Below are 14,677 nucleotides of genomic sequence, written 5' to 3' on the forward strand. Positions count from 1 at the left end.
ATCTGGTAGTTCTTTGCTGCCTCCGGAGTCTCTGGAGTCTGACATCAGCGAGGCATTAGAACAGCGTGAGCCTGTTCCCAGTGTGCGCATGCGCAGAGCTGCCAGAAGACAGGAACAATTAAAAAAACAGGGTCGACTTGGGAGTAAGGCTTGGAGATGATTGGCCCCTCCCATAAGACATAAAAGAGAAGCGAACAGGATGAGAGCTTTTGCAGGAAGCAATTACTTCATCTGGTCGGTAAAAGCTCTGGAAAAGCTTTGACTCTGTGCTAAGTTTGGCCTTGCCCTGCGTTTGGCAATTAGTTCTCTGGCAGCATTCCAAGGGAGATAAGGTGAGTGTTTGTAAACACTCCCCTGATAGACTGTTTGAGAAGCCTTTCAGACTGGGAATGACAATAATTCACAGCCGTTTGAATTAAAGAGGTTTGCCGGGACTAAGTTTGTGCTGTTTACTTTCTAAGGTCAGAACATCACCATGCCCTTCAATGAACTCATCTGAAGGTCTCTCTCAAACTTGAATCTTGATATAGTAAACACTCTGTTTAGCTTTTGCCACGGTGGCAAAAATACCATTACACTGGTAACTTTTACTGCAACAGATATCAAAAGCAGAAAACATAGAAATAATCAGATACTTTCGAATTAAATCAAAGTCGATTCGAGCCTATCACCAAGCTGCTAACTATTTTGCAAATTTGAGAAATCTAAAATTGCTTCCCTGTTACTCTTAGATGAAGGATCACGCTGGAACTCATAACATCCCGCAGCAACTTCCCAGACATTTTCAGTGGGGATAAATATACAATACACAGCTGATGGTTCTAGTGACAAGATTTGCTGGAGGCAGGGTGGATAAAAATCAATGACTTTTTTAAAAAAATCAAAAAAATCAGTTTTTTTTAATTTAAATTGGATTTTTTTGATTTAAATCGGATTTTTTTGATTTTATCTAATTTATTTTAATAAAAAACTTTTGAGGTAAAAATCTATCGTAAGATAGTTTTCTATTTAAGATACATAAATAATTTAGTTTATTCAGCATGAAATGGAGCTTAGTTATGTAGCATGAGGCTGTATATTCTGCAACACTGGGACTATCGGTGAGTTAACAGTGGGTCAAAGCAGAGTAGCAGAGATGACAGTTGCTCTTTAAAAATTATGATTTAAATTGAGTTGATTTAAATCAAGCCTTTTTACTAGTGATTTAAATCATGATTTAAATTGTGATTTAAATCAACTCGATTTAAATCAAATCCACCCTGGCTGGAGGTCTTACGTTTTTCTTGCTCCTGTAAAATCCAACTGTAGATGAAAGTCTATGTGTTTACTTCTAATAAACTTCAAACACCAAACCATAAAGCAGCTACAAAGCATGAATCAATATATCTGTAGCACGAAAGTTTATTTGATCAAGTAGGAATTTAAAGATGGGAAAAGGCCATTGATCTAATGCATATTTGAGAATTCTTACCTTCTTTCTCTGTTATACTTCCTGACCCATAAACATAAATGTACTTTTTCCTCTTATTTGTTTGATTTATATCCAACCTTTTGTTCAGAAGCTCAAGACGGTATATGCAGAACTCCCACCTCCTATTTCCTCCACAACAACAACTTGTGGAGCAGGGGTGGGTTCCACTTACCTTTACTACCGGTTCACAATGGGAGCAGCTTCTCTGCATGAGCAGAAGCTTCTGCGCAAGCACAGATCGTCAGTGATGACGTCGGGGTGGGTGAGCAGAGCTTCCCGCCACCATTACTACCGGTTCGCAAGAACCGGACTGAACCGGGAGCAACCCACCACTGTTGTGGAGGTAGCTGAACTGAGAGAATATCAATGATCAGTGTGCTTCCATGGCTAAAGACAGACTTGAATCGGACTCTTCTGGTTGCTAGCCCAGCACTCAAAGATCTTTATTCACCACAAAATATGTTTTATATCTTTCATGCCCAAAGTAGCAAAGCATCAATCTAGTAGTTGTACACCATATGCTAAGTTTAGGAACCTTTCATTAGCAATGTAGTAACATTTGCTCCCTCTAGTGGTGAAAGTATTCCATACATTAACTAGATTCCAGGAAATATTTTAACAGCCGAATTTTATTCTGATAGTCATTATTGAATAGGAAACACTATTGATAGTCATTATCGAATAGATAACATTATTCCAAATAAGAGTAGGGCTCGGATCACACATATATCTGACCACACAGCGTTCCCGGTAAACTGCTCATGATAAATAAACAACCTATGGGATTATTCTATGAAAAATAGTTGGACTTAAAGCAATTTGAAAAGAAGGCCCACACAATTTTTTGCAGGTGCAAGCAGCAATACAGAATGCCTAAAACACATGTTGCCTAATAAGTAGAGTGTGAGAAAGAGATGAAAGGAAATCTTGCTATAGATAAAAAAATGAAGGAGCTCTTTTATTATATATCTGAGTAGACCAGTGGTGAAATCCAAATTTTTTTACTACCAGTTCTGTGGGCGTGGCTTGGTGGGCATGGTGTGGTTTGGTGGGCGTGGCAGGGAAGGATACTGCAAAATCTCCATTCCCACCCTACTCCCGGGGAAGGATACTGCAAAATCCCCATTCCCTCTCTACTCCTGGGAGAAGGATATTGCAAAATCTTCATTCCCATCCCACTCCAGGGGAAGGATACTGCAAAATCCCCATTCCCTCCCCACTCCTGGGGGAAGGATATTGCAAAAACTGCATTCCCACTCCACTCTGGGGCCAGCCAGAGGTAGTATTTGCCGGTTCTCCGAACCTGCAACTCAACAACTCAAAATTTCCGCTACCGGTTCTCCAGAACCTGATGGATTTCACTCCTGGATTAGACTTTATGGGATCTGCATCTCACTCTCAAATCACGCCCAGAAAGGGTTTCTACCTATACATTTCTTGCTTCTTAGAATTAAGACACCTTTCTTTATTTTGGCCTTTTAAATCTCGAAAAAACCATTTTCTTAACGTTTTTATACATTGCTTTTAATCTGATTCCTTGTATGTGCCTTCTTTACATGTTCAGAAGAATATTAGTAATGAATAGGAAAGAGGTAAATGGAAATATGTTAGGTAAAAGTTGTTAGCTATCCAAAACTATATTGTGTTATTTTGTAAAGAGGCAAATCTTCCTTGGCAACAAGACTTTTTTCGCATTCTGTGAAAGAATCTACCACATGCGCTCAAAATCTGAAATATACCTCTATATTTCTTTCTTACATTTCATTTAGCTTTGTGGCTGGCTTGGATGCAACACTGAAACACAGTATACTGTGAAATAGTTCCTTGTTTACGATCATCTTTACTATCATTAGTAGAAACTGGTTGATTTCAAACTGTAACTTGCTTTCATCACATATTAATATCTTTTATTTTATGTGCACTGAAAGCATATGCACCAAGACAAATTCCTTGTGTGTCCAATCACACTTGGCCAATAAAAATTCTATTCTATTCTAAACTCAACTGCAATTATCCAACACTTCTAACCTTCTAATAAAAACCCAAAAAATCATAGGATTTCCAATTCTTGGTTGTCATCCTCACTTCCTCTGAATAGGAGAATTCTATAATATCTGAAAGGACTACAAGTGAATGGAATTAACTCCATTGTATGATAGCCTAAAGGTAAAGGTAAAGATTCCTCTTGCACATATGTGCTAGTCGTTCCCAAATCCAGAGGGTGGTGCTCATCTCCGTTTCAAAGCCGACAGCCAGCGCTGTCTGAAGACTTCTCCGTGGTCATGTGACCGGCATGACTAAACGCCAAAGACGCACGGAATGCTTATTACCTTCCCACCAAAGGTAGTCCCTATTTTTCTACTTGCATTTTTTACGTGCTTTCAAACTATTAGGTTGGCAGAAGCTGGGACAAGTAACGGGAGCTCACCCCGCTATGCGGCACTAAGGATTCGAACCGCTGAACTGCCAACCTTTTGATCGACAAGCTCAGCAGTTTTGACTGAATTATGAAAAAAAAGCTGTTATTTTCAGTTCTTGCACGCTGAAGCAGGGTAATTCTTTGCCGGTTATTCCAAAAGCAGATTAAAAAAAGAAAGTTCTGTGTGTGCTCGCGTGCGCAGATAAAACATAATCTATCAGCAACAGGTAGAAGACTGGATGCAATGTTCCCCAAACCATTTTGATAAATGAGCACGGGATCGGTAGAAAAGGTGCTGTACATCCAGTGTCATCTTATCAAATCCCGATTTTAATTTTCTAGAAAATTAGTAGCCATGGAAGGGCACCTTATTATTTCTTTCTCCTTCGCTCTAGTTCTAAACCAACAAAAAGGGATAATTTGTAAGCATGAGGCAAAAAATAGCAAAGAGCTGGTGACAGGTAATGCACCTATAAGTACAACTTCTGAAAGGCAAGCTCTTGTTAACAAGCAACTCGAAGACGGAGTGAAAAGCTGAGGAAAAAACATTTGTCATTCTCTGTTGTACTAAAAAAAAAAGCTGTCCTAATGGAGTGGGATGACACTGAGCTGTAACCCTACCTTTTCTTCACTTATACCTGGTGAGACACCTAGAGTGACTTCTGTTTTAGCATTAGGCTGGCAAAGCTTCAGCAGAGCAGGAGATTACAGGTGATTTACAACCAGTGGTGGGTTGTTCCCGGTTCACAAGAACCGGTAGGAAAAATTTGTAGTAGTTCCGAGAACCAGTAATAACATTGGGTGGCCACGCCCCCGAACTGGTCCCCGGCCCGGTCGTTGCTCGCTTACCCCACCCACCTCATCAGAAGCTTTTTTTTTTTTTACTTTTAAAAGCATTTTTTCTACAACCTCTCTCAGCCGAAGAGGTGGTTAAAAAAATGCTTTGAAAAGCCTCTGACAATCCCAGCTGAGTTGACTGATCGGCAGAGGCTTTTCAAAGCATTTTTTTCTGCAACCTCTGAAGGTTGTAGAAAAAATGCTTTTAAAAGTAAAAAAAAAAAAATGGCCACGCCCACTCAGTCACATTACCCCCCCCACCAAACCATGCCCACAAAATAAGCCACGCCCACAGAACCGGTAGTAAAAAAATTTAGAACCCACCCCTGCTTACAACCATTCGTTTTGAAGTCACAACAGCACTTTAAAAAGTGATTTATGACCGTTTTCCTCACAATTGTTGCAGCGTCCCCATGGTCACGTGATCAAAATTCAGACGCTTGGTGGCAACTGGCTCGTATTTATGGCAGCTGCAGTGTCCCAGGGTCATGTGATCACCTTTTGTGACTTTCTGAGAAGCAAAGTTAACAGGGAAGCCAGATTCACTTAACAGCCGTCTTACTAACTTAACAATTGCAGCAATTCACTTAACAGCTGTGGAAGGAAAGGTCGTAAAACGGGGCGAAACTCACTTAACAACTGACTTGCTCAGCAATAGAAATTTTGGACTCAATTGTGGTCATAAGTCGAGGACTACCTGTAATATTAAAATTGCCAACTTTGCTTGGCTCGACAATTTAATCTTAGTTAAAAAGTATTTTAAGAGTTCGTAACAGTTTTAAAACATGCAATTAAAAAAAAAACCCAGCCATATTACTTCGTAGACATGAAATGGCAACTTTTGATGTGACCTATAGCCTCATATATATATATATTTGTTTTTATTCTGGCAGCCAGCAGGCTGGTTGCCAGAAGAAAAAAAGCCCAGAATCGATATATATTATATAACAAATCATTATGACTGACCAGTGGTCATGTTGGCTGTGGTTTTTCTAAGTCAGCGTCAAAAAATCTGGAAAATTTTATAATCTAGGGAAAAGCTGGCTTGTTACAGAGCCATGAGAAGAGCTAAACAAAAATGAATGGCGTACACAAAAATGGTTCAACTGTACACGATAACGCTTACCTAAATGAAATATTCATAAAAGTGAAATTGCAAATAAAGCAATAAGGCATTCAGGTTTGTAGAGTCTTACATAAAGAAATGGTTGAAATAGTCTAGTAAACATTGATTAAAAGTCACTCTGTACAAATAAAAGGAAGGCTCTAAAATGATCAAACGAGGGGAAGAATAAATCATTCCCGGATAGGCTATTTTTGAAAGTTAATATCAAGGTGTACAGAAGAGCTACATCAAAGGCAATCAAGGAAGCCAACAAAGAACCAGGCATTTGGTACTAAGCCTCCCTGCACATCAAGAATCAAAACAGATGGCATCTCACTGGCACTGCCTCAGCTTGATGTAGAAGAATTCCAAAAAAAATTGGGCTGCATCCTTCTCTGCGACATGCTCTTCATCTCGAATTCTTAACATGGAAATAATATTCATACTACTTTCCGTAGCTTTTGAGACTAGTAAACTCAGCAGTGCACAATTCAGTCTGGCTTGAAACAAGTACAGGTAGTCCTCGACTTACAACAGTTCATTTAGTGACCATTCAAAGTTACAACGGCACGGGAAAAAGTGACGTAGGAACTGTTTTTCATACTTCTGACCATTGCAACATCCCCACAGTCACATGATCAGAATTCAAATGTCTGCCTGATTGCAAGCTGAAAGAGGCAGAAATAAAATTAGATAGGGGAAATATTAGAATATAAATTTTTATTAGAATGAATTAAAAAAAAATAGAAAGATTAGGAATTTACAGATGTTAGGCATTTTTTGTTTATGTATGTTTAAACAATATAATGAGGGTTACTTAAATTTGATAAATGTGATAGAGATTATTAATATCGTTACTGAGAATTGGATTAATATGAATGATACCCAGAAACAACTCTGTCCACGCACAATATGGATGTATATTTAAAAATAAAAAATATAATTTTTAAAAAAAGAATTCAAATGTTTGACAACTGACTCATATTTATGACGGTTTAATATTTAATATTAAATTTATTTAATTTAATAAACAAACAAGCAAGCAAATATCTTAACGCCGTGTATGGTTTCCTGCTTGAGGAGGGGGTTGGACTATAAGACCTCCAAGGACCCTCCTAACTATGTTATTCTGTTATGGTTAAACTTTGGAATTCCCAAGAGGTAAAATGATGGCTTTAAATAAGCTTAGCTTTAAAAGGCAAATACATAGAAAATTACTAATCCTGGATGGTTTTGTATTATTTCCAGCATCAGAAGTATGCCACCTGCTGAACACATCAACTATTGGGGAAAACAGTACCTGCTGTTACGGTCATTTATATTTGAACTTTCCAATAAGTACCTACTTAGTCACTGTGTGAAACCATCATCCTTGAAAGGGGAGGCTTATGTTCTCACCCAGCTCAATTCTTCTTTTAACTCAATTCTTCTTATAAACTTACAAAGCTAAAATAGGATCATGAGTAATCCAAGACAGCTTCATTAGTAATCTTCTTTTTTCGTACTTCTTGTGCTAAGGAATAAATGTGAGACCTTCTGCATAGGGAAAAGCAAAATAAAACGCCATGGTTATCTGAGAGAAAGAGGCGTTTAGTTTTTCTTTTCACTCCCAAGATTGGAAAAAGCCAGTTTTTGTTCTCATTGTAGCTCTGCATCTACTGTAGATCCATGCAGGAGTGGGATTTTACATCTGGTTCACTGAACCAGTAGTTGCAAGGATTGGCTGGCCCCGCCCTCCCCTCCCCTCCCCTCCCCTCCCAGGAGTTTCCATATGGCCGCTTTGGATGCCAGGTAAATGCAGCGCCCGCATGGAGGCTCTGGGAGGATGAAAAACGGGCCTCCCAGAAATCCGGAAACGGGCCCGTTTCCAGCCTCCGGAGGGCCTCCAGAGCCCGGGGAAGGCCATTTTCCCCCTCCCGGAGGCTTGAGGAAAGCCTCTGGAGCTTGGGGAGGGTGAACCCCCCCCCACTGTGGTGCAGGAGGCCAAGTAGGCCACCCCCACCATGGTCACGGCCACCCAGCAACCGGGCAGAGAACCGGTTCCTAAAATTTTTTTTAAAATGACCGTCTCCTTTTGAAATTTTGAAATGTTTCAGGACTTCCCTTACAATTCAACCAGGGGTGGGATTCAGCCAGTTCTGACCGATTCGGGTGTACCGATAGCTCCGACGATCAGCTGAGAACGAATCAGTTCACTCTGACGATCAGATGGGCCTGACCCCCCGCCCCTGAGCTATAACCTACCTATATTTCTTTTGTTTTAAGTCCAGCTGATAGGCACGGCAGAGTGGATTGCCGCACCTCAGCTGTTTTACTCAATCTGGATTCAGTAGAAGGTAACTTCTGATCATAATGTGCATGCGTGGTAGCGCGAGTCTGGCACACATGCGAGCGAACCCGGTTGTTACAACCGGTGAATCCCACCACTGAATTCAACATGTGTGCCACGACTAATTAGTCATTCAAGAAGGATCACAAGTAATACATGTACACATGATATACCTGTGTGCATGATTTCTTTGCATGAATCAGTTGAAATCAATCCTTAAATCGTAAAGTTCTGAAGTCCGCTCTTATCTAAATCAAGTGGACAAAAATAGCTGTTTCCTTTAATAAATATTTTGCTGCAATGGCCTGATCGTTTACAAGAAGTTACAGGAGTTCTAAATTTTAACAATCTAATAAAATTTAATTCGGTAATAAGAACTATTTATTTGTTTGTTTGTTTATTATAAATAACTCAAAGGTGGCAAACATTTAACAGAATAATAGAATAATACAGCCGGAAGGGAGGTTTTCCAGTCCAACTGCCTGCATATCCAACATACTTCTTCCTCTTTCCCCCCCCACAAAAACAACAATCTGTGAGGTGGTTTGGACCAGTGGTGGGTTGCCCCCGGTTCAGACCGGTTCGCAAGAACCGGTAGTAAAACCAGCGGGAGGCCCTGCCCATCGCCCCGGATGTCATCATCAGCAATCTGTGCACGCGCAGAAGCAAGCAAGCGCGAGCTATCCCGTTGCAAACCGGTAATACAGGTAAGTAGAACCCAGCCCTGGTTTGGACTGAGAGAGAATGAGTGTTGTGGCCCCGCCCTCTGAGCCTGTCCCATTGGAGGAAGAAAGCTCCGAGCATGAGGAAGAGGAGTCAGCCAGGCCTCCCTCTCCAAACCCCTCCCTTCTGGCACTGTCTCAGATGCCGGCCGAGGGAGAGGAGATTAGCAGGGAGACAGGTGGCTCGGATGAGAGCGAGGGAGAGACATCATTCCTGGACGCACGCCTCCGAAGGCGTGATAAACGACTGCAGCAGCTCAGGAGGCGTGCTAGGGATTAGAACTGAGTCACTGGACCACACCCCAGAGACTATATAATAGAGGGTGGTGGCCAGCGATCCCTGTGACGAACAAAAGTAAACCTTGGATAGTCACTAAAGCCTCGTCCGGAAACTGCTGAGAGGAATATTATTCTGATTGGACTTTTGTACGCTAAGTATCTTATCTTTCTGTTTTGTGGAAATAAACGCACTTGGCAGACGGTGTGTAAATCGCTGCCAAGTTGGAGATAAAGACCTGGGTGTGTGCCAAAGTGTTTCCTTAACCCTCGGCTGGCTGTGTTTGTGTGTGTGTGTGGACGGGGACAGATCAATGAGCGACTGGCCCAAAGTCACCCACTGGCTTTCATGCTTAAGATGGGACTTGAACTCAGAGTCTCTTGTTTTCTAGCCTGGTGCATTAACCACTAGACCAAATTGCCTCTATTTGCTTGCGTTTCTGATGAATTCTTAGACATTTTATAAGAATTTTTAATGTCTGCGGTGTGTTAGGTATATTAGTTTCATTCAACTAATTTATTTTAATAAAGGAGAATATTTGTAGCTCAGGGTTTGAAATCAAGGGTCTTTGGTGCTCTCTGAGCTTGGTTGTTTTCTTGCAGATGTTTCATTACCCAACTAGGTAACCTCATCAGTGCTATCCAGTACCAGCATTCATGATGTTACCTAGTTTGGGTAATGACACATCTGCAATGCCTTTTGTTTTATTTATTAAGTTGATTTATTTGGCTACTCAACTATCCAAGAAACTCTGGATGGCAAACAAAATAAAAACAGAACACTAATGAAAATGGTCTTGAGGCTCAAGAAAAAAACAACAACAAAATCACTAGACACAAATATCCATACTAATGTCCTTATCTCAGTGCATGGAATATCAAGATAAATCATAAAAGATCTGCTTTAATATTAACTACAGATCGTCCTCGAGTTATGGTCACAATTGGGACCAACATTTCCACTGCTAGGGCTACTATGTGAGTCATAGCTGATATTACGACCTCTTTCTATAAATTGCTTTTAAAGTACTTCACGCCATCAAAATACGTTATAGAATTTGCACATCTTTATAACAGAGCCACCCATACCATGATACGCAATAAGTTTAAGCATATGATGCTAGTTAAACAATACCTGACATTATTTCACTCTATTTGTCTAGAGAACTAGTCCAATAAACTACAAAGTCTTCTAATAATGTAACATGATGTTACAAGCCCACAATAATAGTTTACCTCATTTAATGGAACAGGTAAAATTCATACACAAAACATCATAAAACCTGAACAAGATATATCTGTACTTTTTTTTTTTTGGTACTAAATCAATTAATCTGAAAAATTAAAAAGATGATGTCAGTAATAGGCCCCCCCAAAAAGAAAGAAATGAAACTATATTTAAATATTAAACATGCGGGAAAAGAATATACATTTTTTAATTCACCTTGAAAAATCTCCTGTTAAAACTGTGGTCTTCCAAATGTGAGAAATAAGCTTCAATCTAATTCTCAGGTTTCCACTGATGAAACATTACTTTTGAATATAATAATGACAAAAGAACACGTTGTGCTATTTTTCTCTACATTCTGACAAAAACTGTGAAAAGCGGTGATTTTAGAATAAAAATTCATTATGAGCAGGCTCAGTATTTATTTGGGAAAAAATCCAATACTACTCATCTGTGTAATATGTGATGGCCTAGTTTAAAACCAACAAAGAACTGAAAATCTAAAAATCAATTAACACAGATATACAGACTAAATACTTTAATTTTCCTTCTTTCATAGCCTTAACACATAACGAACATGTATATACATACGAAGATAACCTTATGGGCAATTAGCTATTTACATTACCTTAAAGAAGTTATGTACGTGTACACACATACACACACATATTTCAATTCAATAATTATCAACTGGATTATCTGATGCTTCTTTAATGGAGAGAAATACCGTCTATCCCATTGTTGTTGTTTTTTAAGTTAATTTTTTAAGAGTGCGCATTAAGATCCTAGTAATAAAAGTGCGAAGGCTGACAGGAGAATTCCAGAACAACAAAGAAAAGCCATTGCAAATGTGAGTATCATCTGCAGGATGCAGCCAAAAATGTATTTAGCTGTATAGGAATATAAAGAACTTTGCAATATAAGCAGGGGTTGGGATGCCACTCACCATCCACGCTTCTCCCCCGTCTGTCCTCTCAATGTTGAGAAGATGGAGCTGGGGAACTGCTACTACATTCAATCAGCATGCTTCCCGGATTTTGGGATGGAGGGGTGGGAGTGGAGGGGTGGGAGAGGCTGTTAAGAAAAGCATCCTGAATTATACATCCTGAAGGGCAAAGCAACAGCCTACAGACATCATTGCTATGGAGACTAAGCACAGATTTCATCTGTCTCGGTAGCAAGAGAGCACATATACGAAAAGCAGGGAAAAGAACTGCATTGGCATGTACCAGATGAACTTAGCACACAGCTACGTCTGCTCGTTCTGTTTTTGTTTCCTTCCCTCCAAATCTCAATGGGGGGGGGGGAAGAGACACTTAGCCAGGAAAAGTATATTTTTTCCTAACCAATGACAGCTCTCCACTTGAATGGGAACACAATGGAGAAGAGGGCATACCATCCAACCTGTTCTGACCTAGGCTTCACCAAATCATGAAACAGACTCCTTGTCCTGAACCCCCCCCCCCCATTTTTATTTGGCTAATGTGAATTCCTAGTATTCACATCCAGCAAAGTCCCAGCAAACAGTCTTTCAAGGGTGAATTGCAACCACAGACCTTATCAGTCCTTGGATAGTTGCCAGGCCAATAGCTTCCAGGCACAATCAAATACTTGGCAAGGAGTCTCTGTGAGTCACGAACTCAGATAAGCAAATCTTCACACTAATAAAACGAACTAATTGTCTCCTGCAAACACCACTCCCCTTTTGCTCCTATTAATTCCCTATGGGAGGAGCCATTCAGCGTCCCTTTGTGCCTTTACTCCTGAGTTGACCTCTGTTCCTTAATTGTTCCCTTCTCCTGGCAGCTCTGCGCATGCGCACATCAGGAACAGGCTCCAGCTGTTCTTCAACCTCACTTATCTCCGACTCTGATGGTAGCTGATAACTGTCTTGATGGCCCTGCCCACCTCTCTGCCTCCGATGCAGAGCACTCATCAGAGCTTTCCCCAAACTTCAGGACTGGCTCATGTTCCTCCCCAACCTCCTCACTGTCCGAGTCTGCTGCCAAGTCCGCTGGCTGCTGGTGGGCCACAACACAACCTTCAGGAGCAGAGGAATTTCATTCTGGAGGCAGTGAATGGGATTTAACTTCCAGGGGAAACTGTCATAAAATGTGGTCACATGTCCATGGGACACTGCAAACAGCCATAAATGTGGCTGTATTGCTGAGCCACACAAGTTAGGCCACGTGCTACTCCAGCTGCTGAGGAAGTTGTTTGATCCTCCTTCCTCTGTAACTCGGTAATCTCCACCATCTGGCCAAAGTCCTAGATCACCATAAGATAAAGGTAAAGGTTCCACTCGCACATATGTGCTAGTCGTTCCCGACTCTAGGGGGCGGTGCTCATCTTTGTTTCAAAGTCGAAGAGCCAGCGCTGTCCGAAGACGTCTCCGTGGTCATGTGGCCGGCATGACTAATCGCCAAAGGCGCACGGAACGCTGTTACCTTCCCACCAAAGTTGGTCCTTATTTTTCTACTTGCATTTATTTACCTGCTTTCGAACTGCTAGGTTGGCAGAAACTGGGACAAGTAACGGGAGCTCACCCCGTTACATGGCAGTAGGGATTTGAACCGCTGAACTGCCGACCTTTCGATCAACAAGCTCAGCGTCTTAGCCACTGAGCCACTGTGTCCCTTTAGATCACCATAGACAACGCCAAATCCTGGTTCTATCCTTGATAGTTTCTTCTTTAAACCAAGAACTTGGGACGGCAGAACCATACTCTTCTCCCACCCCACCCCGCCGTCTTGAAATATTACTGTTGAAAAAACTTGCCCTTATGTTAAGGCTTGCAGAGAAGCAGCAATTATAAATTACTAATCCTAAGAAAGATGGCAGTGCAGAAGTCACAGCCCTGGAAATAATGAATGGATAAAGTGAAGCCGGCAATGATATAAATAGAGCTAATTAAATAAAGTGACCCCTATCTCAAATGCTATTCTTAGCTGGCCTGGAACGGTTTGCTCTTTATGCTGGTTTAAGGGAAAGAACAAATCATACCTTAAAAACACACCGCTAATGAGAAGTACATGACATATAAGATTTATAGAAACTCCTGTACAGAAATAAAATGGCTACTGCGGTATTCTAATTGCTATCTGTTTGCATTTGCTCTTCCATTTGCACAAAATGATAAACAGAATGTTTACAGTACAATTTCCCCAAAGATATCAAACTTTTGCTATGTTATATAGCAAATACAATTCATGTGAGGTAATTTAGAATCCAGACCTTAAACTCCCAAACTGGGAGTTTATAGTGAGAGATAGGGAAAATTACATCAAGATAAACAAGAACTGATGCAATTGTAGCTCAGATTCCAACGCAAGAACGTATTTCTATTTTATTAATATACAGAACTAAGCAAAAAGAAATCAATTTTAATAAAACTCCCAATTGATTAATACATGAAGAAGAGTTTTTGCATCTGGGGGCAGTAGTGAAAATAAATATTTGCTATTTGATTAATGTTAAGTTTTTCTTTTTGTGAGATCTGTACACATAGACTAATTTGGTTTATTACAGGCATCTGGCAAATTGGTCAAGAATTGTATTTACTCAGTTTTCAAATACTTCAGCGTCTATCTTCAGTGGGTTCTCCCAATAGAAAAATACTACGTTTTTGAATAACAGTTATAAGCTTTAATGGAGTCTGGGAAATGTTATAGGAGTAGAAGGCAGAAACAATTTTTTATGCCTGAGGTAATTTTTGTTGATGGTGTTCGTTCAAGTAAAAACTCCTTTAGCATCAGCTCTTATATGTTCCATTATGATGGAAAGAATATTGTTCATTCTGGTGGACAGCCTTTATTGAGGTCTGGATAAACTCTTTCCTAATTCTTAAGACCTATTGGCAGCCTTCAGTACCATTTAACCATGCTGCCCTCTGTTTATTTACTCAAAGTTAGAGGTTGTCCGACTTCCCAATCATTCTGCATGGCCTACAAATGAAAAAGAAAAACAGCACTGGGAGATACAAGTAAAGGGATTTCTGGCCAGCCAAGAAAACAATATACCAGGCCATCCGGTGGCCATTACAAGTTTATTTATTTAAGAAAAATTATATGGCTGCCCAACTAACTCTCAATGAGTCCAGGCAGCTTATAAGGATAAAATCCACATATTATAACAAAAATAAAAAATAACCCCCATTTCAGTGGTGAAATCCAATTTTTTTTTACTATCGGTTCTGTGGGTGTGGCTTGGTGGGCATGGCAGGGGAAGGATACTGCAAAATCCCCATTCCAACCCACTCCTGGGGGAAGGATATTGCAAAATCTCCATTCC

At 40.4% G+C, this 14,677-nt stretch overlaps 1 protein-coding gene across 33 annotated transcripts in view; it reads right to left on the minus strand.

Moving 5' to 3' along the window:
• The window catches only part of PLEKHA5 (pleckstrin homology domain containing A5), a 217,263-nt gene that overhangs the window by 131,476 nt on the left and 71,110 nt on the right, over positions 1–14,677 (minus strand). The window contains exon 1 of one of the 33 annotated variants that reach the window (XM_034442634.3): positions 11,334–11,368. The exons of the other annotated variants lie outside the window; for them this stretch is intronic. The gene's annotated coding sequence lies outside the window, so the exon portion shown is untranslated. Of the gene's footprint in view, positions 1–11,333; positions 11,369–14,677 lie in introns of those variants that run through there. 33 annotated transcript variants of the gene reach the window in all.

This window comes from Pantherophis guttatus, chromosome 7, assembly GCF_059756535.1.
Source record: "Pantherophis guttatus breed Tessera chromosome 7, ASM5975653v1, whole genome shotgun sequence".
NCBI classification, from domain to species: domain Eukaryota; kingdom Metazoa; phylum Chordata; class Lepidosauria; order Squamata; family Colubridae; genus Pantherophis; species Pantherophis guttatus.